General features: G+C 42.0%; 1 protein-coding gene across 2 annotated transcripts in view; it reads left to right on the plus strand.

The window, feature by feature from the left end:
* Positions 1-25124, plus strand: part of SNTG1 (syntrophin gamma 1) — a 2735678-nt gene that overhangs the window by 2214878 nt on the left and 495676 nt on the right. The window lies entirely within an intron of this gene.

Here is a 25124-nt window from a genome sequence, read left to right on the forward strand (position 1 = left end):
ATTTCAAGATCTACAGTCATAATGTCCAATAGAGTTTACTTACAAAAAACACAAATTGCATAATAAAGCCACATGACAAGAATAACATAGTGGCTTTACTTTGTACATCCTGAATGGTAAACTATAAGTCCCAGAATGCAAGATAATGCCAACCTGAAAAATCGAGTTAACCTCAATGTACTTTCAGTGATTAAGACATGAAATAAAAGAAGTTGTGTAATAAACAAAGATAGATATGCAGATTCTTTGTTATTAATGATGTTGAAAACTTTATTTATTTTTTTGCATGTCGCGGTAGTAGAGACATGCATATGAACAAATCTTTAAATTGGTGCTTTGTGTTGCTCACTTTAACTATCACAGTCAGATTTGCAAAGTGGTCCTTTGCAAGCTCCGAGTTGGGCATGCTCCATCATGCATATGAAAGGCTCTGCCACTGATAAAAGAAATGTGTTTGAACCTGAGCACCTTAACGACCTTTAGGGCCATGGACGCACGCTGCGTGTGTGTCTGGCTAGCTGTGACTAGGGAAACTGGAAGAAGTTGTATACCTTTTTATGAATTCATTTCACAGCATCTCAGACCCAGTCTGACAGAGTAATAGCATGATACAAGGATATGACAGCCTACATTCAAATTTTATGCTCACGGTGCTCCTGCTGCTGCCACCGCCTGTTGTGTGTTGATCTAGTGGTTGGCAGCGAGAGAGCATCATGACATCGTCATGACGCCTCTCTAATAAATGGGCTCTGCTGGAACGCAGAAGGCAGTGCAGCAGAGCCCCAGGAAGTGGCAAATCGTGTCTGTGTTAGTTATTGGAGAGTCCATACCGCATGGTCGCGGGCATGTCCCCGAAGCCCGGCCTGGTTGCCCCCAGTGCCGCGGCTTCCATTGCTGTGGTGCCCCACAGCCCGAAGGATTGGTCCGGTGATGTGGACGTGCCAGGGTGACCCCTGCCATTCTGCAGCAGCGTGAGCGTAGTGCCTGGGTGCACCGTCGGGTGCCGCGACATCGTCAGTGTCCCACTCCGGTGACCAGAGGCGGGCCACCACACCGCCCAGCAAAGCCAGGCACCATGTTGATTTGTATGATGCTAACCCTAGCCTAAAAGCCTCAGTCAGCAAATAGCAATATTTGTTGCTTTCACTTCTCCGGGTGGCCAGGCCCCAGGCTTAGTCACACGCGCCCTTCTGCAGTGACACAGGGGGTTGATTGATTGGGCTGGCAGCCCCCATTGTGACCTGTGACATTTGGCGCTGAACTTAAGGGCCGCAGGAATCGGGATCAAGCCCAGCCGCCCAGCCAGGCAGGACGTCTAGGAGGCAGGTAGGTGCCCAGCCATTGCAGAACTCAGGAGGATCCCAGAAGGCACCTCTGTGGTGGATGCCACTGTCAACATTGACATTTGCATAACGATGTTAACCGTTACTGTTATATTGGTAAGATTTTATGATGGGGGTTAATGCTGGCTGTGATAGTGAATGTGCAAGGTTGGTGCGTGGGTTTAACTGAAGAAACACATAACATTGAAACACAGGATGGATACTACAAGTGCCAATGTCTGGTCTGAATATACGTTTCCCAGAAATGTACATGTTAAACTGCACACCTGAGGTCATCCCACTCTAGACCATGCACGACAGTAAACACTTTCCAATATAGCTGCAGTATTCCAGAGCTGGTCCACTGCTGAATCCTATTTGTGCTTCATTATGTTCGTATTTACACCATTTTACAAGTCGATATACGAGCATACATTATGTGAGGCAGATAATACATTGTAAATCTATTTTTACAAGCATTCTTTGACGCCCAATTGTCATAGGAAAAAGTAAATCTGAACGTGCCAATAGAAATTACGCAGGTTCTTTCCCTTGGGTGAGTCTTTTTGAACCGGTCGCGAAGTGTGGCAAATATTTCTCTGCAGTGCGCTTCTAGTTCGCTGCAAGGACATGAGCAATGGACTTTAAATTATTCAGAAACAATAATAATAGTAACATGGGAATTCTCTATTTTGTTTAAGATACTAAAATACACCTGGATGTACACAGGCTTATGATTGCTTACAGTCATAAGTGGCAGTTGAAAATAGGAAAGGGTGGCTCTAAAGCACAACACTGGGCGCTGACATTTCAAGGCATTATCGAAAGACACATACCACTGCACTTCTGAGATGAAGCAGATCTCTTTCAGATGTGTCATTTCCTCCATAGTGGCGTAATGTTGAATCAGGTGACAGATCATGAAGTATCAATCTTATAACACAATGTGTTCGTTACTAATTAACACACGCGTCCTCGAGCTGCAACACAGTGGCCTCTGGGATTCGGTGGGGGTTGATAAAGTGGTTTAGTGAGGTTGGGTGTGCTTTGTTCAGGCAGGAGGGAGACAGTGCTTTGGGGCAGGGTGACGATTCATTTTGACCTGTTTCATGTTCGAAAGCGGGCGCACACATTGTTAGCGTTCCACTTTTGATCGCCAGAACCGTGCCCTCACATTTGGACCATAGACTACAGACATGCTGCTATGCCCGGCAAAGAGCAAAACTCACGTAACATCTAAGGGGGTAATGTTTATAATGAGTGCTAATTGTATGGCGGGGAACGCCAACATTAGCACCAAACATTGGGTCCCCCCGTGCAATTTTAATAGGTTACCTATCCAAAATGCTACCTTCTTTTTACTCTTGTCAGATAGCAATGGACTCCTAATCGGGTTTAATGCCAGCATGGAAATCTCCTATTAGTTAAGGACCTCTATTGCATTTGTATTTCCATTTAGTACTTTATCGAGTGCACTATTCACAACATGTGTAACATACCATTTTTTTGGTTGTCATGTTTGCGGGTGGGAGGGGCCAGTCTCGGGAGGATGGCTCAAGGGCAACATGCTCTCCTTGGAAGCAAGACAGCATGGAGCAACACAAGTTCGATTCCTGTGTCGGAGTTTAGAAACATCTGGGTATTAAGCGCGTTATAAATAACATATCATAACGATGCTTCCCGCCTGCGGTGCAATGTGGTGTAAGACCAGCCCTGTGGATATGCAAGGGACGATCACCTGGTTGAAGGAGACATGGGAAGTGGGGAGAGAGATTGCTTGCAAGGATAACAAGGTTTAATTGTACAAAAAGTAAAGGTGTCAGCAGAGGACCCTGCTGCTCGAGAACGTTCTGCCTAATTATCATTAAGTGTACATTATGAAAGTCCACAGCGTCGCTAAGGATGTCATCCATAGGGTAGCTGAATGGTGGGACCATATGCAAGGTCTACTGCTACTACTACCTCATTATGGCATGCACCTGGGAGGCTCATGGACTGGCACCAGGGGGAGGGAAGAAATGCAATCATGCTGACCCAAACATTCTGTGCTCTGTCTATATCACACCCCTTGCACCCAGGGTTTCCACCCTCATTTAAATCTATAATGTATCCTTCCCTGTAGCTTGTACTACAAAAGGGTGTATTTATGGGAAGAGGTGAAATGATTATGTGTGTTTAGATTTTTTATGACCATTGATTTTATCACTGGGGTGCTGGGGTCACTCACTATCATGGAATGCAGAGGTTCTTGGACTGGGTCAGTGGTGGGTACCAATACTCTGGTTGGGCTGGGTTGGGGGTTAGAGGTCTGCTTGTTTATTTATTTATTGTGCGCGCTGGACCCAGCGGTATCAGGGCGCAGGTGAAAGGCGTACGTGCAGATTAGTTACAGATGTTGCAGAGCAAAGGTAAGAACAGTTTCCTCGGTGTTACAAGATGAGGGTCAAAACAGTATATAACAGCAGTAGGGGAATGCTTGTGTATACAACATGACATTATTAACAAACATTTACATATAAGCATGTCTATATCAAAATACAATATACAATATATGCAAGTAAGGGCTGAGTGAGTGCAGTAAGAGAGTGTAGGTTACATATCTTTCTCTATAAGCCATTTAATTGTGTTCTTTCTGAATTTTATAAATGTTTGGTCAGATCTGAGTGTGTGTGGTAGGGAGTTCCACAGTTGTGCTGCTCTAACTGGGAAGCTGGATCCTCCAAGGGTGGACAGTTTAAATCTTGGCACTTGGAGACAGTTAGGGTTGGCTATTCTTGACGGTCTGATGGAGTTTTTTCTGAAAAATCGTTCTGTTAGGTAGCAAGGGGCTCTATTGTTTACACATCTGTTGGCCTGGCTGTGATGAATGGGTGGTGTGAAGAGCCTGGTGCTGTCTCATGGTCTTGCAGGGTGCATTCCTTTCTGCGATACTAACTAATTGTAACAGTTAAGGGACAAAGGGAAGTTTCTATGAGAATTAGCAGCACAGGCTCATCTGTCCTCAGAGTTTGGGCCTGTTTAGGTTTCTCCACCGGGCCTGCATTTACCACTCAGCGATGTAAGACTGAATGTGTCTCCCATAACTATAAAATGGTCTCTCCTTACATGCACGCACTAAGTCTATGCATCTATAATTCCTGTGATGTTGTATCCGTGCCGGGTCTCTTAGCCTCCCCCCCTAATCCATCTCACTGATAGCAATGGAATTCGCCTCACTCTAAGGCACCTAGGGGTGGTGGGATGGATTAATATCCATCCCAACATTGTCTACCTCATTCCGTTTCATCCTTTCAAAGCGAGCCTCGTATATGCTGTGGTTCTATTAGAACAAGAAAGAGACCAACTAAGAGAACTCATCATCATTTGGGTGAGACATGGTATCCTTCATCCCTTGTCAAAGTGAATCCAATATTCCACCTGTCTTTGTAGGCTACTGTCAGCCATTAACTCTTTATTATTACTACCAAAATGTTCCATTCTCCTTTCATCTTAAGATTTGGATGAGGAAGAAACAACTAGGAGTTATACACACTTCCCTGCATTCACACCACTTTGGTACTGAGACGAGGAAGAGGGCTATTGAGGAATTCAACTACAATGGCCAGGCATGTCCCGCCAATAGGCTTTACCAAGGTCAGGCAATTAAAGTGCAGAACTTTCACCAGCAGTTTTTTAACAGAGCCCAGGTGTATAAGAAGGAGAAGGAGGCAGCATTTGAGGGAGGAGTAGAATGGAGAGGAATCAGCTGGAGCAAAGCCGTGCTAAGAAGGAGTGTGAGGGAGATTCTGGTGCCAAAGCTGGCTGTGAAAGAGCTGAGACTCCTGTAGCGCCACTTACAGGAGCTCTGGGGCACCAAAGCCTCCCGAGTGCTGCCGGCAGCTGAGAGAGCGAGAGAGGCTCTCAACGGCTCCCATCGTGGAAGAGCCGGGCTGCGAACTGCTGAGGATGGCAAGCACTGCTTGCTGGGGAGCCTGCTGGAAGGCGGAACAAAGAGGAGTGAACGGATAAGCCCAAGGAGCAACTGCATACCGGTGAGTGCAGAGAAGGGAACACTCGTACCGGGGCGCTCCGGGACTGGAAACCGGCACATCTGATTGCCAAACTAACTGGATCTTTTTGCACATGCTACGGAAGGTTACATGAGATGACTGTGAATGATGAACCTGTTACCAATTATAATAAGAACTTTTGAAAGGTGCAACAAGCCTTATTGAATATCGAAATAACTGAAAGATATGATGAACATCTTTACAAAGCAACTGTAGTACTTTTGAAAGGTGCAAGGAGCACTATTAAATGCCGAACTATCTAAAGGATATGATGATTATGTTTTTGAATAGGGCAACAAAGCAAAGCAAATGATGAACCATTATGAGCATTTATGAATGAAGTTAAAGCACGGTGGTGGGAATGGGTAAACACCACAAAGTGAACTGTCTGAAAAACAAGTTGTGGCAAAGACGAAAAGACTGCCAAGAAGAATGTGGACTACAGGTTGAGAGAGAAAAACCTGTGTTGGTCAGAATCTGAAGAATACAGACGTTCAGCAAGGTGCACAGGGTTTTCAGTTGCATGACCTTTAATGGGCTGACTGTGTGGGCCAAGAACTGTGCCTAGACCAAGTAACCCCTACTTGAAAAGAGCTAAGGGAGGCACTGTTATCGGTTGTGTGACCTGTAATGGGTGGACAGTGTGGTCCGAAAAATGTGCCTAGCCCGAGTAAGCCCACTGGGAAAGAGCCAAGGAAAGCAATTGCAAATAAGCATAAGAGCAAAGGAAAACAATTGCAAAGAATCATATTTGTTATAACAATTGCTGAAGTAACTGGTCAATTCAGAGACGGATCAATTTAGTTGAACAATTGAAAAGTCTGAATGAACTGGTACTGTTTTGAAAGACAGAAGATTTGAACTGACTTGTGCAAGCTCAAAGAGCTCACCTATTTGTATTTGTATTTGTTTTATTTGTATTGCGCACTTTGGACTGGGGCATATGGGCCCATAATATGAAGTAAGTGGCTACATACAATCAAAACGGTTTTCCCGAAGGAAGGAGCAAAGCATACAATAACAATCTGTTACAAGATATAAGGCAAGTACAAGGTAACAGTGGTTACTATATAAATACAGTACAATATGTAAAGAATGCTAAGAAAACAACATTAACAGGTTCCCTTAAGGACAACGTGGTTAGGTGGATGAGGCAGATGCATCAAGCTCATGTAGCCATGATTTACTTTTATCAAAGGAGTGGATAGATGGTTCTGTTCTGAGTGTAGTGGGTATGGTGTTCCATAATTTGGCCGCAAGGACTGGCAAATTAGATCCTCCGGCTGTCTGAAGCTTCTAGCTGGGTATAGTAAGGGTGTGTATATGAGCAGACCTCAAGAGTCTGGTAGCAGTTGGTCAAATATGTAGGTGCCGAATTGTTCTGGACCTTGTGAGTTGAAGCAAGAGTTTTGAGCAATATACAGTGGGCGACAGGTAGCCAATGTAAATTATGTCTTGTGTCAGAGATGTGTAATCTCCTTGGGAGGTTAAGAGCCGCCCTGATGGCATTATTCTGAGTAATCTGTAACTTATCAATGTTTCTTTGGGTGGTACCTAGATAGAGGGTGTTACAGTAATCAATTTTATACATGATTAGGGTTCTAGTGAGGATAATGCAGTTGTCAGTCATCAGGAAGGGTCTGCAGGCAGTGATGAGTTTGCAGGTGTAGGCTGACGCCGAGACAACAGCATTCGTTTGTCTAGTTAGAGGTAGTGTCGAGTCTAATTAAATGCCATGTGTTTTTGTAACATTGGACACTTTGATAATGTTCCCGTCACTAGTAAGTGATTTGTAGGCTGGGTCAAGTTTAGTGAGTTTGATGTGGAAGCCGAGGACCAGTAGCTCTGTTTTTTCATCATTAAGGCGGAGCCCAGGATGAGCCATCCAAGCCTGGATGACTGAGTAGACTTCATTAAGAGCTTTGGAGTCAGTTACATAGTCACCTGTGATGGAGATGAGTATCTGGGTGTCGTCAGCATAGTTAGTGTATGAGACACCCAGATAGTCAAGTATGTCAAAGAAAGGCTTAGTAAACACATTGTACAATGTGGGGGATAGGCAAGGTACTTGTGGGACTCCACACGGGACTGGGGCTGGTTCAGCAGAGGCAGATGGTGAAAAAACCCTCATGTTTCTGTTCGCCAGGAAGGAGCTGATCCACAATGTGGCCGGGTCAGAGAAATGGGCAGCTACTTTGAGGTGGTGACGGATAATTTGATGATCTATCAAATCAAAAGCTGCTGAAAGATCAAAGGATTGCCATCTTGCCCTTGTCTTTCATATCCTCAATTTGTGTTTTTAAGTCAATCAAGGCTGTCTCTGTCCCGTATCTGGGTCGGAATCCTGATTGTCTTAGGCCCAGTAGTTTGTTTCGAGGTAGTCCTGGATTTGTAGGTAGGCCGCCCGGTCCAGAATTTCTAGAATTTTTAGTAAGTAAGGCACAGTAGTAATGGGTCTGTAGTTGGATGGGTTACTCGGGTCAATTGTAGGTTTTCTGATTAGTGGGATGACCCAAGCATTGGGGAAGGGAACCCTGAGACTTTATTTGGGAAGGGAACCCTGAGACTTTATGAATTGTGTTGAACCCTTGGGAAAGGGAAACCTCTGGGCCTTTGTTGGACTGTTGAACTGCGTTGAACTCTTGGGGAAGGAACCCCAAGGTATTTGAGGAACTGTTTTGAAGAAGGAGAAGATGAGAGAAGGCCAAAGTGCTCGAAGAAGCTTGGAACTTGGAACTTTACTTTTTAACACTATTTATTTTGCTGCTGACATGTGAGTGTTTTGAACCTGCAAGTGCAGAAGGGAGGGATAATGGGATAGGTGTTGGGGGCTCATGGGTAAGCAACAGATGAAGTGCAATGTAAGGTAAGTGCGAGCCTCTAGGGAGGAAGGTGAGCCAAGTCAAGTACTGAAGATAGACATAAGCTGGGGGCAATTCAGTGTGGGAGGTCAGGGCCCCGGGGAAGCATTAGGGCCCTGAACACCAAACAAGCAACTATACGATTAGCAGAGGAGAGAGGGAGGGAAGGAGGAGGTAAAGAGAAAAGTCTTGAGGAGCTTCCGGAATTTAAGAAAGTCCTGCTCCAGACTAAAATGAAGAGGGAGGGGGAGGCTGTTCCAAAGAAGGGAGCCAGCTGAGGAAAGCAATCAACCTCCCACCCTCTGTTTAGAGAAACGCTTTACACATAATGAGTTGGTGCCAGAGGAGTGCAGACGTCTAGAGGGGGAATATTTAGTAAGGAAGAGTTGCAGATAGTGTGGACCCAGATCCCAGACAGCCTTGTGGATGATACAGCCGGATTTGAATTTAATCTGTGAAGCAACTAGGAGCCAGTGAAGACTTTTTAGGGCAGGACAGATGCGGTCCCTGGGCTTGAGGGGTCACAGAGTGGAAGAAGGTAGATTAAAGAGGAGGCTATTGCAATAGTCAAGCCTAGAGACAACCAGGACTCGGGTAACATTGAGCTTCTGGGGGAAGATTCCAGAATCGTGCTTCCTTGATCATCTGGCTCATTGTGGTTTTATTATACATGTTTTCCTTTATAAAGTCCCCGTAATAATGAAGTTGCATTTATGTATTTGGTGCCACCATTTGACATTTTCTATTCACCACGTACCTGCATTGTTTGGCCATGTGATGAGCAGACGGAAAAGCAAATTCAGCCCTGATATATTCTACTGAGAGTCTCTAAGCTAAGTAGGTGATAAATCGTTTTTTTTTTTTAAACATGAAACAGGTGGGGTAAGAGTTTTGCTGCAAATTTCAAGTTATAAGGTATGCTAAAAAAGTAATTCACAGGTTAATATACAATTACGAAGTCAGACATTATTTGAAATCAAATGACATTGATTTAATAGTTTAATAGTTTTTTTTAAAAAAAAATAAAGTGTGCATTAAAGGTAAAATCCATCAAAACATACCGTGTATCCAAGGCTAATGTATTTCAATAGTTTTAGTAAAAAAGCACATCATCTTAATGGAGGGACACAACTGTTCATGTTGTGTCCGGGGTGCCCTCTACCAACGTGTCCCTAAGTGTCAATTCTCGATAAAAGCTAACAAAGCAAAATTTCAAAATTTAACTGATCAATGTGTTGGAAGCTATCCTCAAGCGCATGAGCAAAATGTGAAATATCTTCTATACTGTCACATACTATGGACAAATACAAAAGACAAAAAAACAACTTACAAACAGGCCTTGCCAAGACCCACACTCAAATAACAGCGATCTCAAAATCTTTGCTTACCTGAAATGTAGGTTCTAACAGCATTTGTTCTGGAACTCTGTGAAACCCTCCGACAATGTGGCATCAATGCTGGAGTAGCGCTATGGGGGCCATTTTTAAAGCCTTCATGTGGTCATGTCACTTGACACAAGGAAGTTTCTGAACAGAGCCCTATGCCGGCAGCCACCTTAGACTGGTGTAGAAACATATCCACATCAGGGAAAAATACTGACAGGAGGCACACATTAGCAAAATGCCAATTTGAAAACGTCTAAATCCTCCAAGAGGCTCAATATGTTTTCATCTCAGGATTGCACCCTTTCCCTGATGGGGCAACCATATACACTGTTTGTAAGAAACTGAATCTAATCCAACTAGTCTGTCTAAATGTGTGCAGGAAAAGGTTCCTGAGATATCTGGGATACCACCTACACAGGTGTATCGCCATTCACCTAGGCTTATATCATGGACGCCCAGCGTAAATTGTCATTCAATCCAGAGAGATGAGTTTTGAGACAGAATATCCAAATTTGTTCCAACCCAAAAAGGCGATGAATAGTGCAATAATCGTTGACATCTGGTTTTATCGAGTCTTAAAAAAGCCATCAGATGTCTGAATCTGTATGTTTGCTTGACATGTAATTCTGAAATCTGGAACTATGTTTGTTAATCCTGGTATATACTTTACAGGTGGTCATGGCAATGTAGGTTCTTTCATTGAATCATGTACACCATGTTGGTGGTGTTGCGGTTAGTATTAGTATTTAACTTCCAATGTATGTTGTTCTAAAGCACTTCGATGTTAGAAATGCAAAACTGGCACACACTGACGTTGCCACATTGAAAGGGACCCACCACTGGATCCAGCGGTATGTTCCACTAATTGCCAATAGTGTTCAGTCGGGGTAGCCAAGGTGGCAATCTAGAATGAACCACATAGTCTTTGATATTCTTACCTCATTTGATGGCAAATAATGGCAATTGTGAAGTGCACCCTGTGCTCACCACAAGGTTCCAATGTTTTTTCACATGTTTCTTAATTTGAATTGTTTTATTTGAAAAAGTCATAACACAAAACAGTTTAGTAGTGCTGTCTATTTGAATATTGTCAGTAGAGTTTCTCGATCTGAATAGAAAGCATGTCTGGCTGATTTTTGTTGCATTTTACGAGGGTAGCCTTGCTCCAAAAGAGAGGAAAACAGAGAGTTCGCTACAGCCTCATCCTTGTCTTTGTACATGCAATTTCTTCTCAGACAGAGAAATTGACTGAACAGCAAATTGTCCCGGTGAGCCTGGGGATGCTGACTACAAAATAGGAGTAGTGTATTGTGATCTGTCGGTTTCCTGTATAGGCTTGTTTATATGCTGCACTGGTGGTGCTAAATCATGATGTTCAAGAATGGAATCTCTAGTGTATCATGGGAATGGGTGAAATGTGGGTTAATGTTGCAATTGTTTAACCATGCCATAAATGGGTCAAGATATTGCAGTGAACCACTCCAGATGAAAAAATATATCATCAATATATCTCTTTCAACAGTGGACGGAAGAGATATATGGATTGTTAGAGTAAATATGGCTCTCCTCGAATTCGGTCATGAACAGGTTGGCCAAGCTGGGAGTGAAAGCCGCCCCCATCAGTGTCCCCTTTCATTAAATGTAAATAGCCTTCTCAAATGCAAAGATGTTCTGGCATAACACAATTAATGATTCATTTATTTAGTACCTTGCGTGGAGGAGGGCGAGTGTTCAGTCATAAGGTCATCTTCTTGCAAAATACTCAAGTAAAGTGCTGAGATGTCTCAGTTGACAAGCAGCTCATGTTCTTCATGAAATTCCACAAACTCCATATATATAACAACAAGGACCGTTTTGGGATTACCTACTGTGGGTTGCCCAATTCAGTAGTCACACTTAGGTAACACACAGTTTCTTTGTTAAAAAAGATGATTCGAGTGAGCATGTGTCTCTAGCTTGGCTTTCAAGCATATGTGAGTGCACTGTGTCATGCTAAAAAACACATGTTGGGCCACATAAAGAGTGGGCCATGTGTCTGCTGCTTTCTAGATGAAAAGAACTGGAATCTTTAATGGGTTTTCTCTGTCAGGCAGGTGCAGAAGTGTTAAAAAAGAAGAACAAAGGATATTCTTCGATGAATCTTTCTCTCTCGATTCTTTCATAAAGGTGGGACCCTCGCGGTTATTTGGTTTGGGGATCCATAGTCCAAATGCACTGACTCTGGGTGATCTTATTGTCCTCTAGTTCAGGTCATTTCATAGCCGACTGGTTTCTGTGGTAAGGGGTAGTTAGACCACATTCATCAGGGCTTGAATAGTGGGCATGTAGGTGAGTGCCCTCTTCGTTACTATTGCAGCGTTGTCTGCATTAATACGAGTCCTCTACCCTATCCATGCCCGCCAGCAGGGGCGTTGCTAGAGGGGGCTTAGGGGGCTATAGCCCCTGATCTTTTGGTTGTAGCCCCGGATAGAATCTCAGGAGCTACAGCCAAAAGACTAGCTATCCCCCGGTCCTAACAGTTCCGACATCAGCGTAGCCCCGGGTCTTTTCCAGACCTAGCAACTCCCCTGCCCGCCAGACCCACCAGACACGAGCATAAGATCACCCAGAGTCAGTGCATCGGATAAACCAGACGTCCACAGCGGGGCCCGAGAGGGAACCTCGTAATAGTGCAGAGTGGGTTTAACAGCGCCATCACCATTACTGGCACAGTTAAACCCATTCCGCACATCTCATAATGAGGCCCTATGGGTCAACGTGGTGGATCTAAAGGATATTTTTGAATCTTAGGTTCTGTGTATATCACCGGGATCCTAACATCACGCAGAGTGAGGAACATGGCCTTCTTCTGTGTAATTAAGCCTGCCTCAATACCTTCAGTATACAATTCCTGAATTTGACACATAATCAAATCTGTCGGGACTGACCTAATAAGTTGTTAATTGTCTTGATTAGAGGGGAGAGTTTTGACAATGTTCTTATAGAAGCCAACACCACCACTCCTCCCCCATTCTCTGTCAGTTTGATGAAAATGGACTGATTATTATTAAATTGATGCATCACACAAAACTCTTCCTTGCACATGTTCTTTGGAATGAAGTTAGCATGGGATGTTTTGATTCTGGACAAATCCCTCAGAATCATTCTTTTAAAAGTAGTCATCTGAGGTGGTGTTTCTTGTTCCGATGGGGTGAAAGTGGCAGGCGGTCTGAATGTAGGCTTCAGCTTCTAAACTCTCCTTACCTATAAAGTACACCACAAGCCATACCTTTCTGAAGAGACCCCTTAATTCAAGCTCTATTTGGTCAGAGTGGGTACGAAATGAAGTCCCTTGGATAACACATCCAGTTCTGTTTGGGTTGACACAGTCATAGACAGATTAAAAATAGGTACATTCAACGTGGGTAATTGTGTTGTCACGTGTTGAAGTTATTCTGTTCATCCCTGGTTGGTTGGTTCTGCTGACCTTGCACGTGGGGCAAATGCACCTCGCTTGACCTTGCCCTAAAAAAGGCCTGTTGGTGTCATCATGTCAGTCCTGATGGAGTATTTGTTTTGGTTCCTCGGTGGAAGAACAAGAAGTATCGGAAAATGACACCCATTTATGTTGGGACCTTGCTGAAATCTGGGTGATTGACCATAATTAAGGGGTGGCAGCCTATAACCCGGGAGTAAATAAGGATGTCTTTTTCTGTAGTGTATTGTGAAATGTCCTTTTATAGTTTTATCAGTTTCTTCCGGAAGTTAAAGTTCTTAAACTCATAAATGTCTTTATTGATAGCTTCTAATTTGTTGATAGCATCACTGTGCTGTTAGAGAATGTGGGATCCAAATTATCCAGCTCTTGTTTGAGTTTTCAGCAAGCCTGGCTGCTGTATTGATGGTATGCAGCATCAGATTGCGGCTATAATTTGGTAGCAATCTGTGAAAAAATGGTCTTGTAGTCTTCTTCATCCAAATAGCGCAGGCTGTTTGGATTTGAAGACCCCAAGGTTTGATATTAGACTTCAAATACTCCTTCAGAAGGTGACCATCTTTTGCATCTCAAAAATAAATAATTCAGCACAGAACTCCACAATCTCCTGTTATGGTAGAGTGAAGAAAGTGGAGGAGGAAGAGTTGTAATTCACAGGGGAATATGCAATTACGAAGTCAAGAATTATTTGAAATCAATTTGCATTATTAGATGCACATAGATACCCATATATACAGTGATGATAGTTCTAAGGCAAGAGGGTTCCGTTTTGGTAAATTCTATCAGTCTCCCATGAGACCACATCACAGATCCTTAGAATATGCTGGGTAGGACCTTCCTCATGTAAACTTCTGAATGCTTTAACTGAATAACCAGCATAACTCTTCGCAAACGTGGTTATCGTTGCCATAAGAGATCGTAAAGCTTTCCATATGTCTCAATCTGTTTTTTTAGTATATAGAGTTTTATTTTATTCAGATCAAAATTACAAAACAAAAGTTTCCAAAAATGACAGTAAAACAAACTATCAATACTTGAACATTTGAAATACGGTCCATAATAAAGCAATAACATAGCAATGTAAAATAAGAAAGAGAAAAATATCAAACCAGAATTGTATCATAATGATTAGTATAATAAAAACTGTACAAACACATATGTAAAAGTTTTGATATAATGAATGGAGGGAAAGAGAGAAGAAGAAAACAAAAGATAAAAGGTGTATGAACATAGTGCATCGTATATATAAATATAAAGCAAATGTAATACAATCAATATACTAATTGAAATAGTTAATAAAGACTTGCCATTTTTTGTCATGTTTTATAGAAAGTGACAGCGAGTTGGCCATACATTTATGCATTCTATGTACATCAGATATTGTTCCGCCATACTTTAATAGAAATGTTGGTAAAATATTTCCGATTGGATGTAATAATTGCAAGAAGTATAAACAGATCAGAAATTATAAAAGTGCTTTAATTTTCCCTGCTTTTGAGGATAGACTACCTCACAGGAAATTAGTTACATTTAAAAGACTAGAGATCTTATAGATGTGATGAATGAAATGCCATACTTGGATCCAAAAAACATTCACCAAAGGCATTACAAAAACAGTGACTAAAAGACCCAGTAGCTGAATGACAAGACCAGCCAAAATCATCATCAGAAACCTGGGAATGACATTTTTTTAGGAGTAATAAAGGCTTGATGCATGAAGTAGTACAGAGTTTGGGTTAGGTCCGCAGAGACAGAAACAGTCTTAATATTAGTCCAAATCATGAACCACATTTCATCATCAAAATAGGTTGTTCAATGTTCTTCCCACTGCAATTCAGATGAATAATTAACATTAGGAGGTCTCTTTCTCTTTACAATTTTGTAGAAATTAGAAGCTTTAAAGACATCAAGGGATTCCATGAAGCGAAATCTAATATTATCGGCACCCAACTTATTGGCATCCTTTATGCTCTTGACATCCAAACATGCATTTATTAAGTTAAGATATCACTAGCGGGAAATCATGGCAGTCAAAATTTGGTTTTAAACTCCTCTCTCATAATTATCTGACAAATAAATGAAGCCACTTTATTGAGCCAAGCTTTTAAAAAAATAGTTATGCTTTTATTGCACCATATGAAAGCTGAAAATGCCTTGACGGTTTATTAGTTTGGTGAAAGAGGAAATTGTTCAAGTAGGACATAGTAAGATAAATTGTTTTGGAGAACCCCGTTATAGAAGCATTTAACAAATACATTATATCCCTGATGTCAAATGGTAATACTAGGTATTTTTCCAACTGTCAACCCAGTAGGTACATTTATGCTTTCATTAGGGGAAAACGTTTTGGCTTGTTTTAGAGCAAAGGCTCTATGATAATGTTTAAAGTCAGAGGAACCTGCACCACCACAAAAATATGAGTTTTTAAGTTAATTACACACAATTATTTTCCTCTTATTAAGACTCCTTAAAAAAATCAACAAGAACATTGTTAATAGAATTGAAAAAGGAGGATGGTTAAGGGACAGGGAGCATTTAGAAATATTACTGGCGTGAACATCATTTTGATGGCCTCATATCTTTCCCTCCACGATAGGGACAATGGTGACCATAAGGCAATGGATTCACATAACTTTAATTGCAAGCTTCTACAGATTAATTTTAATAATTTGAGAAAGTGATGAAGCAAATGAAATACCCAGATATTGAATAGAAACTGGGCACCAACTAATGCTTACATTAATAAAATCTAGTTTTATACAGTAAGCATTAAGTGGAAGCATCTCAAATGTGTCTTTTATTTAACTTATACCCCGAGAAATGGGAGAAAACATCAATCGTATCTAGTGAATGAGCAAGTATTGCACTCAGATTTTCTAAAATTATTAGTATATTGTTGGCATAATCAGCCAGTGTGAATTCAGAATTGCCACAATTAATACCTACAATATCTTTATTTATTTGTATTAATTCTAATAGGGGCTCATGGGACAAGACAAATAAAATAGGGGACAAGGTATAACCTATGTGGGGAAAATTGAGCGGAGAACTGACCATTGATAAATATAGACACCTTTGAGTCAGTGTATACAAGTTTGACCAGTTGAATAAAACCATTTCCAATACTGTGTCACATTAAAGCTTGAAAAAGAAAAACCCATTCCACACAGTCAAATGCTTTTTCAGCATCAAGTGCTACTGTCATGTAGCTGTTTGTTGAATTATTCTTTCTTTTTATACAATGAAGAATATTAATAAATAGTCTGGTATTCGCTGAGATAACTCTTCGTTTGACAAATCCTACCTGATCAGGTTTAATTAATTTGAGTGAAGGGTTCTATTCTAATGGCCAGAATCTTTGCCATAATGTTCCAATCAGAGTTGATTAACGAAATGGGCCTATCATTTTCAGGATGTTCATTATATTTATTATGTTTAGGAAAAAGGATCAGAAGAACTTCAGTAAAGGTACTTGATGGCCTACCAATCTTTGAAAAACAATTGTATAAAGAATCTATTAGGTGTGAGGTTGGAAGAAAAATTTGCAAAATAATCTATAGAAAGCCCACCAGGTTCAGGGTCTTTACCTTTCTTAAGGTCTATAATGGCTCATTAAGGCTACTTAAATCAATGTCCACTGGATGGGTACGCTTTATGCGATCAAAAGAGTTATTAAAATCAATATTCAAGTGTGAGTGGTCAAAGGAATATAATTTCACCTAGAAGTTGGTAAAGACCTTCAGAATATCAACATCAGAGGATACAACTCTTCCTAATTCTGAAGAAAAGAATGAAAAAAAACAAAAGGGAGAAAACGCTGAAAATGGTGCTGGAAAAAAACAAATCTGGATCAAGGGGAGTGGGGGTTGCCCGGGATGTCCCCCCAACACTTGATCTACATTCCGGCCCTTTGGGGTTGCTGGGGTGCCCCCCGGTTCCATAAAAAGGAAAGCATGGGACAAGCAAAAATAATAAATATATTTTTAAAAAAGAAAGGACCCTGCAGCGCTGGTTCCCTTCCATGTCTATGAAGGGAACCACATTGCAGAGGCAGCGGCACACTTCGCTGTGCAATGCCCGAAGCTGGTCAACAGGGTCAGGGACAGGGTGGTCCAAAATGTCTGTGGGAGACAAAACCAAAAGTTGTTTTTGAAAAAATAACTCATTCCTCGGTCGGTCATTTCAGATTTGAATATTTTTCTTTAATCCAGTTTTTAATAGCAGATATTCTAGATCTCTCCTTCTTTCAGATATAGACCAGAGCTTTACTTGCTTATTTAGATGATTGATAAATTCTGGATTTGAACTTTAGTACAACACCACACACTTGCTCTGTAGGTTTTTTATTAATAGAGAAACGAAGAGCAAAGATATGAATCTAAAAAGAGAATCATTCGCTTTTGCATTGTATTTCTTCTCTCAGTCCCACAGTTGACTGTAAAGAATATCCAGACCTTTTTTTTGGCTGCATATGAGATAATATGTCCCTGCAAGGCAGCCTCATAGGTATCCCAGTTATTGACCAGAGAAGTATCATCATCTTTATTCATTCGAAAGAAAAACTGGTGAAAATGAAGATAAGATTTTGCTGTAATGCCTTTTGTTTTAAATCAATCCAGAAGCTGGGGTTGTGGCTAGTGGGTTCACATACATTAAGAATCGAAGAAATCTGAGAGTAAATTAATATTTTAGCTAAAATCCTCCATATACCTTTAGTATCCTTATCTTTATGCAGGATCTGATAGTTGACACCTTTTTGAATTAATATTGCCACACCATTATGTTTACCATCTGCTTAACTAGCCAATACATCCCCCTCCCAAAACATGTTTAACTTCATGGATTCTTGTGACAGTAGTTGAGTTTCTTGCAGGCAAGCAATTGTTAGATTCAATTTATTAATGTGAGCTAGAACATTTTGTTTTTTCGTTGAATTATTAAAACCTTTAATATTTAAAGTCGTGCACCTTAAAGTCATAATGTAAGAGAAGACAGAGAAATAATCTCAACAATGAATAACAACTTTAAACCCTGTGACCTGTCGAGGCAATTCCTGTACATCCAAAAGTTTGCATATACCAAAGCAAAAGCAATTTTACTTAGCTTATCAAACAATTGTAAAAATGGGAAGAAAAACCAAAAAAAGCATGGAGAAATAGAGTAAACAATGTAAAACCTAACAATTGGGTGATAAAATACAGAAACTGCTGGGATTTGAATGTCATAGAAGGGGTTTGATTTGGGACTGCAAGAGAGATAAGTATTTTTTGGAATTATTGTATTATCGTATGGTATTGATTTGAGGATTACAAAAAGGATTTGTGTTTTTTGAGATTATTATATGGTATTAAAAGGATGTGTTAAAGGATGCTAAAAGAACCCCTTTAATTTAATTGGTTTTTTTTCTCTTTTCTCTCCTTCCCTATTCCCTCTTCCTTTTTTACTCTTTCTTTCTTCATATTTTAGAGCGTTTTCAATTGTTATGTAGTATTTTTGAAAAGTTGAAGGTGGGGTGGGTACGAAGATATATTTGGGTTTTGTTTATGTGTTGTGAAATGATTCATTGTTATGAACATTGTTTTTGGTTGTATTGTATTATGGTTTGAGAAAATAATAAATTTGTTCCAAAAAAGAAAAAAAGAGAAAAAAAGTTTGAGAGTCAAGGTTGCAATGTCATGAACTGAGAAGGAGTGTGGGTGCATCCCAAAAAAGGATGAAAGCAAGTAGAACACGTACTTGCCTTCTCCCCTTAATTATTGAGTATAACTCTTCCAGAGGGGAAATGTCATATTATAGCAAACACAGTGGTGGACAACATAAAAAAAAGAAAGATTAATGACTGGTAGTTCCAGTGTCCATTGCTTCCATCTTTTGTATTCTTATAAAGTTCTTTAGATCAGCTGGATACTCAAAGGAAGCCGTTCAGCCATTAATGGTAACTCTAAAAGTGCAGGGATGAACACGGCCGTATCTTGCATTCAATTGCTTGAGCGCAGGGCAGTTAGAGAGACATTCTTTCCTCTGTTGGCCCATAGCCTTAGACGCTTTCCATATCAGATGTTCGATTCCATTTGCCTTCTGCATAATCAGCTGAAGTTGTGTATGTTCTAGAAGCAGAAAGATTATCGTCCTTGGCGTGGTTTTCTTGTGTGACTCAACTCTTTTAAACCCCACTCTGTGAGCCCTTTGTATATTAAGGACAGTGATAGAGTGTAGATTGAGAATGCTAGGTAGGGTTTTCTTGAGGACCATTTGTATCCGATAACTCTCTTGCCCCTTCTGTAAAACATGCCACCTCTGTTTTAGCAACGTTTAATATTAGCTGATTTTTGTCCCCATATATATTTAGTGCATTTAGAATTGTTTGTAGGCCCTTCAGTTTGGTGTCTAGCAGTGTGGCAGGAATGTCATTTCGGGGTCGCTAGTTTTTTTTTTTGCCATGTTAAATCCAGGACTACTTATTCCAGAATGCAAAGGAAAATAACTGGACTGAGTGAGCATCTCTCAGCGGACATAGGTCACATACAGGCACATCCCTGTCCTTCTTTGGTCTAGGGTCATTCATTGTTCTTCTCTCTATAGGTGCTGTGTAGAGGGGAGTCGGGGGGAGAGAGGGCAATGGGGAGAAGCTTGTGGTAGCAACAGGAGCAGGAACCTAACTTAGCTCCCAAAGAGATTACAGTATTCGGTTTCGGGCTGTACATCCTAAATTAGACTAAGTGCAGTGTCGATCTGAGGGAGATGAAACAATAAGTCAAGTATGTGAACTTCTTGGTTGGTAGTGCAGGGATTTGGAGCAGTAGCAAATATCCGTATCTAATGTTGAATACTTTGAATGTTAATTGGTGAGTCCTGTTGGTGCGATGTTATAATTTCAGAGCTGCATGTACATCTTATGGCCTTTTTCCAATTTCTTTTGAAAATGTCCTGTAAAATGCACTGTTGTGACCTAGGAAGGTCAGACACTTGCTTTGCACAGTCACTTGCTCACATTCAGGGCAACGCAATGGCATTTCTACCCCTCTAGTGAAAAACAAATGTTGGCACCCATGCCTCACTGAACCCATCTTGTAGAGCCATTGTGCCTGCAGCCCATCCTGAGTTCCCTGCATCCACGCACCTTGTACTTCTGTATGCCTGTCCTGTGTTGGTTTTTCCTCCTTGAGTCTTCAGTGTTTGTTTCATGCCTCCCACGTGTTTATCTGAAGATGGGCAGGTTGACTGGTATTAGGCCTCAAAAGAAAAGGGCTGAGAAACGAATGCGATTGTCAGAGTTATTCCCCCTAAAACAACAATGAAGAGGTGGGCATGTGCAGTGCAAGTTAACCTAGGAGAGTTCCCCTGTGCCACAACTGGGTGAGAACTCAGGGGAGATTTAATAGGAGGAGCTCAGCGTTCATCCATCCATAGGTGCCGAGTACACGGGTTCTTTGAGTGCCATTTGTCCCCTGTGGAGATCCTGCAAGTATTTGCCTGGATGTGGGGGGGACCAAAAATAAAACAAAAAAGATTATGTGCCGTGGTCATCTGGATCCCTCTGCTCTCTGTTAGGCATAATCCAGTGCAGTTCCCTTAGGGAGCACTACACCAGATTAGGACTACAGGTGAGAGCAATACATCCCCTTTGGTGTCAGTCTGTACCACAAAGATTTAGTTGGTAGCTACGGCTGAGCAATCAGACTTATCTCAAGAGGGAGATGAGCAGTATTCAGGGTTTACACAATAGGTATCACAGTACTATGGAACAAGGAAACACTGACCAAAGCATTGTATCAAAAAGAGAATATATGTATTCTATACACATCTAGTTTAACACATAAATCACAGTTGATAAAGTAAGTTAAGTTTAGTCAAGGAAAAAGTATATACAACTCCCTATTCAATTGTAGACAAGTTTGCGGGAAAGAGTGAAAACTGAGCAAAACGGCACGGTGAAAAACAACTAGAAATGGCACTCTAGCAAATCAACGAAAGGGAGGTAAAGCACAACCGAAATATCTTCAGACACCACCTAGCAACACTTCCCTGAAGTTTTGTGGACAAGTAATGCACACTGACACTTTAGCCAAAAGATAACTGAATGAAAAGTGAGCAAAATGGCACTCCACAAGTTAAAACAGTAGGAAGGAAGAGTGGTTTAGAAGATTTCGGTGCATTAACACATTTCTCATTGAAAATCAATCTAGTGAGAGCAGATCTAACAATTCAGTCAGAGTCAATAGGCCTGAGCCTGAGTCAGTGGTACAGGACCAAGAGCTTAGGAGCAAAAATGTTCGTGAAGCTGCAGTCAAGTCTTTAGTAGAAAAATATTGAAGATGTAGATGTGAGGCGAATGACAATGTTAAGAGAGAGGGCGGCCAACCCAACAAGTAGATAAAGGATTTAAAACACCTTTAGGGCTACCACGGGAAAAGGGAGGTCTGGCAGAACAATGTACCTTAAACGTGGAGAAGTGGCTCCTGAGGTGGTGGTTGTTCCTGGTAGTTCCTGCAGTTCGAGGGGCCCAGCAGAGGAAGAGAGACTCTCGTCGTGGAGGAAGGTTCAAATCACTGCACTACCCAGGGATTAAACCAGCCGCGGTGCTGCCAATAGCTGCCTGGCTATCCAGTCTCCAAGTGCGGGGCACTGTTGATTCGACCAAGGCAGGTCCGGAGAAGCGATGGGTGAACTGGTTGTTCCAACCAGCTCAAGGGAAGAAGGCTCTTTCGATGAAGATCTCCTCTCGTTGTGTGGAAGAAAAGTGGTGAGACGATCCGGCATGGCTTCACTGGTGGTGTGTCACTGCACGGAGGGTGCTGTGTAACACATGTGCATAAAGATGGTTCCTATGGGTGAGAGAAAAAACCATAGGCATTAAACACAAATAAATTGCCTAGAACACACATAGCAAAAAAAAAAAAAGTCTCACTCTTAGCAGGTAAAAAGAATAAAACCCTTCAAATCCAGCAAAGCTGCTGGGGGACTCTATAGGTAAGGAAAATTAGCCGTGAAATGAGAATTCTCCCTAACACTCTCCTGCTGGGCTCAAGCTTGATGACGTGTTAGCATGCATATTTCTAAATAAGCAAGGGCTGGTCACTTCTAAGTGGAAGGCCGCCTCCTCAATGGACCCCCTGAGACTTGATTGGGTGGTGGGAACGGCCAAAGCGGTTTGGCGGGCTTGGAATTAGTAGGGGGGAGTAGGGAATTCTAATGCAGAAGGCTGCAAAGCAGGTTAGGCGAATGTTGCTGAGATGCTATATGTTTAGACGTTTTTGTAAAGCCTGTTTTTTTTTCAAATCCTGCACCAAAATGCACTGTAAAATATGTTTCGAACTAGCAATGGGTACGGCTCCCTTTCTCTCCATGTGTGGGAATTTCTGCCCCCAGAGCGAACATCAAAAGTTGGTACCTAACCCTCTTCATCAAATGATCTACAGCCATTCTCGGCCAAAGCCGGATTGTTGGCAATTATGGGAGAGTGCCAATGGAAAAGGCCACACCCTGCACAGCAAAACGTTAGTTGCTGACACAGCACTATTGAATTAGAAGGGGGGGATTCAGGGGCCCGAGGCAGGTTGACAGCAAGGCTGAGGAAATAGAGCCAAAGTTGGCAAGCAAACTGAGATGATGGGCAGGTCTAAAGGGGTGTGAGGGAGCATGCGGAATACATCACACTGTGGGTATATTTGGGTGTTGCACTGCTGCTTGTGAGATATGAAGGGTACAGAGTGCCCTCCAGTCTATTTACAGGGGACCAGTGAATGTTCGGGAACGGTCGGCGGCGGAACCTTATGTGTACGAATACTAGATCTGTGGAGGTCGGGGGTGGGGAAAGAGCTATTAGAGCAGTGAAGCCATGGACACGATTATTAAAGGATGGTTGGTGGAACCCAAAGGGTTATTATGATGGTAAGGAGGGGGTATGTGCTTTTTAGACAGACAGGCTAGCCCAGGCTTACAAGAAAGGGAAAACGTATAGGTGTTGGCTCGGAAGAGGACCTGGATAATGTTTGGAAAGATGGTGGGCAGTTGAAGAGGGAAGGAATGGAATGGGAAGGGACAGAAAGAGGGTTCAATATTGTAAGTGTTAATGGTATGGGCTCGTCTGTAAGGCTGAGAAACCAGGTTAGTGATGCTTGCGAGTTGTGGCCTATCACATTAAAGTGACCTTTTACACTTGCAGCGAGTCTGGATGTTTTTGTGCAGTTTAATGAAAAGACATGAAGGAGGAATTAGTAGAATACATCTACATGAGCAAGGGGGGCAGTACAAGTGAACAGTAAGCATGGCCATTAAAGGGGAGATGGTATCAGCGGGCACTACTGGCCAGTTCCAGTATACTGTGTGGGTCTCTCCCCTCGGTGTGTGCCTCTCCCGTTTCCCCTACACAAGAAATCCTGGCACTCTGAAGTTTCAGCCACTGAACCAAAGCGCCAGTGTGCGTGCGACTGATGCCCTCTGACATGACAGCTGCAAACTTAAAGAATCGCAGTAGCAGTAATGTTGTGGGCAGTCACCTCCACCATTTTGTATGGCAAAATCAAGAAACCTTTTTCTAGCACATTCAAGTGTTCGCTTGGGGAAGTCTTTTAACTTATCCCAAGAAAGACTGAGATGTGCTTGGACAAAAGGAACAATCCCTCCAGACTATATTTGCTTTAGAATTATGTTAAATTGCAGCAGTGTGGGAGACAGCCTCTTTTTGTTGGAGACTCCTGCGAGTTGCAGCAGACTTGGTTGGCAGGTCTGCTGTCAGCAGGTGGCAAAGCTTGGCGACACTGGGTGTCCTAATCTGGAATCAAGTTATTTATTCTCTTTGGGCAGAAGCTGTGTTTACAGTCTGTAAAAAGATTTTTACAACTTTTTTGTTCTGGGCATATATTGATGTCAGTGTTTCTCACTTTACTGGTTGTTCATACACTGTTTTCCGTTCCAGCAGCAACAGTTTGTCACCAGCCGGTTGACAATGCTTAATTGCCTTATGATTGGTGGTGCGATACACACTGATATTAATGCTACACATGGTGATCCATTCTTGTATGAAATGCATATCATATTACAGGGATATTGTAACCATATTTTTTTAGTGTACTGGAACAATGCTATGTGATGCCACTTACTGTTTTGTCAAGAGGTAAAAGGTTGTGTGCCATCACTTCCCATGATGTCACTTGGGGTGTTGTCAAATGACATCACTTCCTGTGGTGTCATGAGAGGTCAAGGGCTGTGTGATGTCACTTCCTCTACCCCTGGCATTTTGGTAAAAGGACGTCCATGCAGTGTGGGATCATGCATACCCAACCCATTATAATCTCCTAGTTCTCAAGCCGGGTGCCGGGCGGGTATACGCACATCCTTTCTATTGCAACCTTCAAATTATCCAAATACAGATTGACAGGAGCAGGGGCAAGAACGTGGTCTTGATTGAGACCCCTGCGTAGGGGTATGCAGTCACTTATTTTGACCTCCTGGGTGTATCTCACCCTAACTTTAGTGTGCTTGTGTGGGCGATGATAATCTTCAAAAGGCAGGGCTGTATGCCCGAATTATGTCTAAAAAAAAAAAAAAAAAAAAGCTTTGGGCGACATTGAGGAAAACAATGAACTAATATTGCTTTTCCAGATGCATTGCGCTCAGAGATAAAGGCCACCCGCCTTCATGTGGGAGATTCACATGTGGCAACTAATACCGAACCTTTACAAGCTTCGACCCAAGTTCTCGCCCAATGAAGATCACCCTGCCAAAATGTGGTGACCTGCACTTATTCGTGATAAGACCAAACCTTCCGCACGCCTCCTCCCACTGCCCTGAATGACCTTTCTAGTGACTGTGCTGAAAGAGGAACACCAATGAATGTTGTCCGCACGTGTCTGTATATGCTTACGTAACTTACGTACGCAGGCATAATTGCTTTTTAAACATGCTGGGCTTATTACATTTCACTGGATCTGCAATGTTTTAAAGCAAGTATGGTGAGTTAATGCCCAGACTAGTTTATATCTACTCGCCGGCGAGCTGCAAATAATAAAGCACACAGGTGAAAATAAATG

The sequence above is a fragment of the Ambystoma mexicanum genome, chromosome 5q (genome assembly GCF_040938575.1).
Source record: "Ambystoma mexicanum isolate Mex_15411 chromosome 5q, UKY_AmexF1_1, whole genome shotgun sequence".
In the NCBI taxonomy this organism is placed as follows: domain Eukaryota; kingdom Metazoa; phylum Chordata; class Amphibia; order Caudata; family Ambystomatidae; genus Ambystoma; species Ambystoma mexicanum.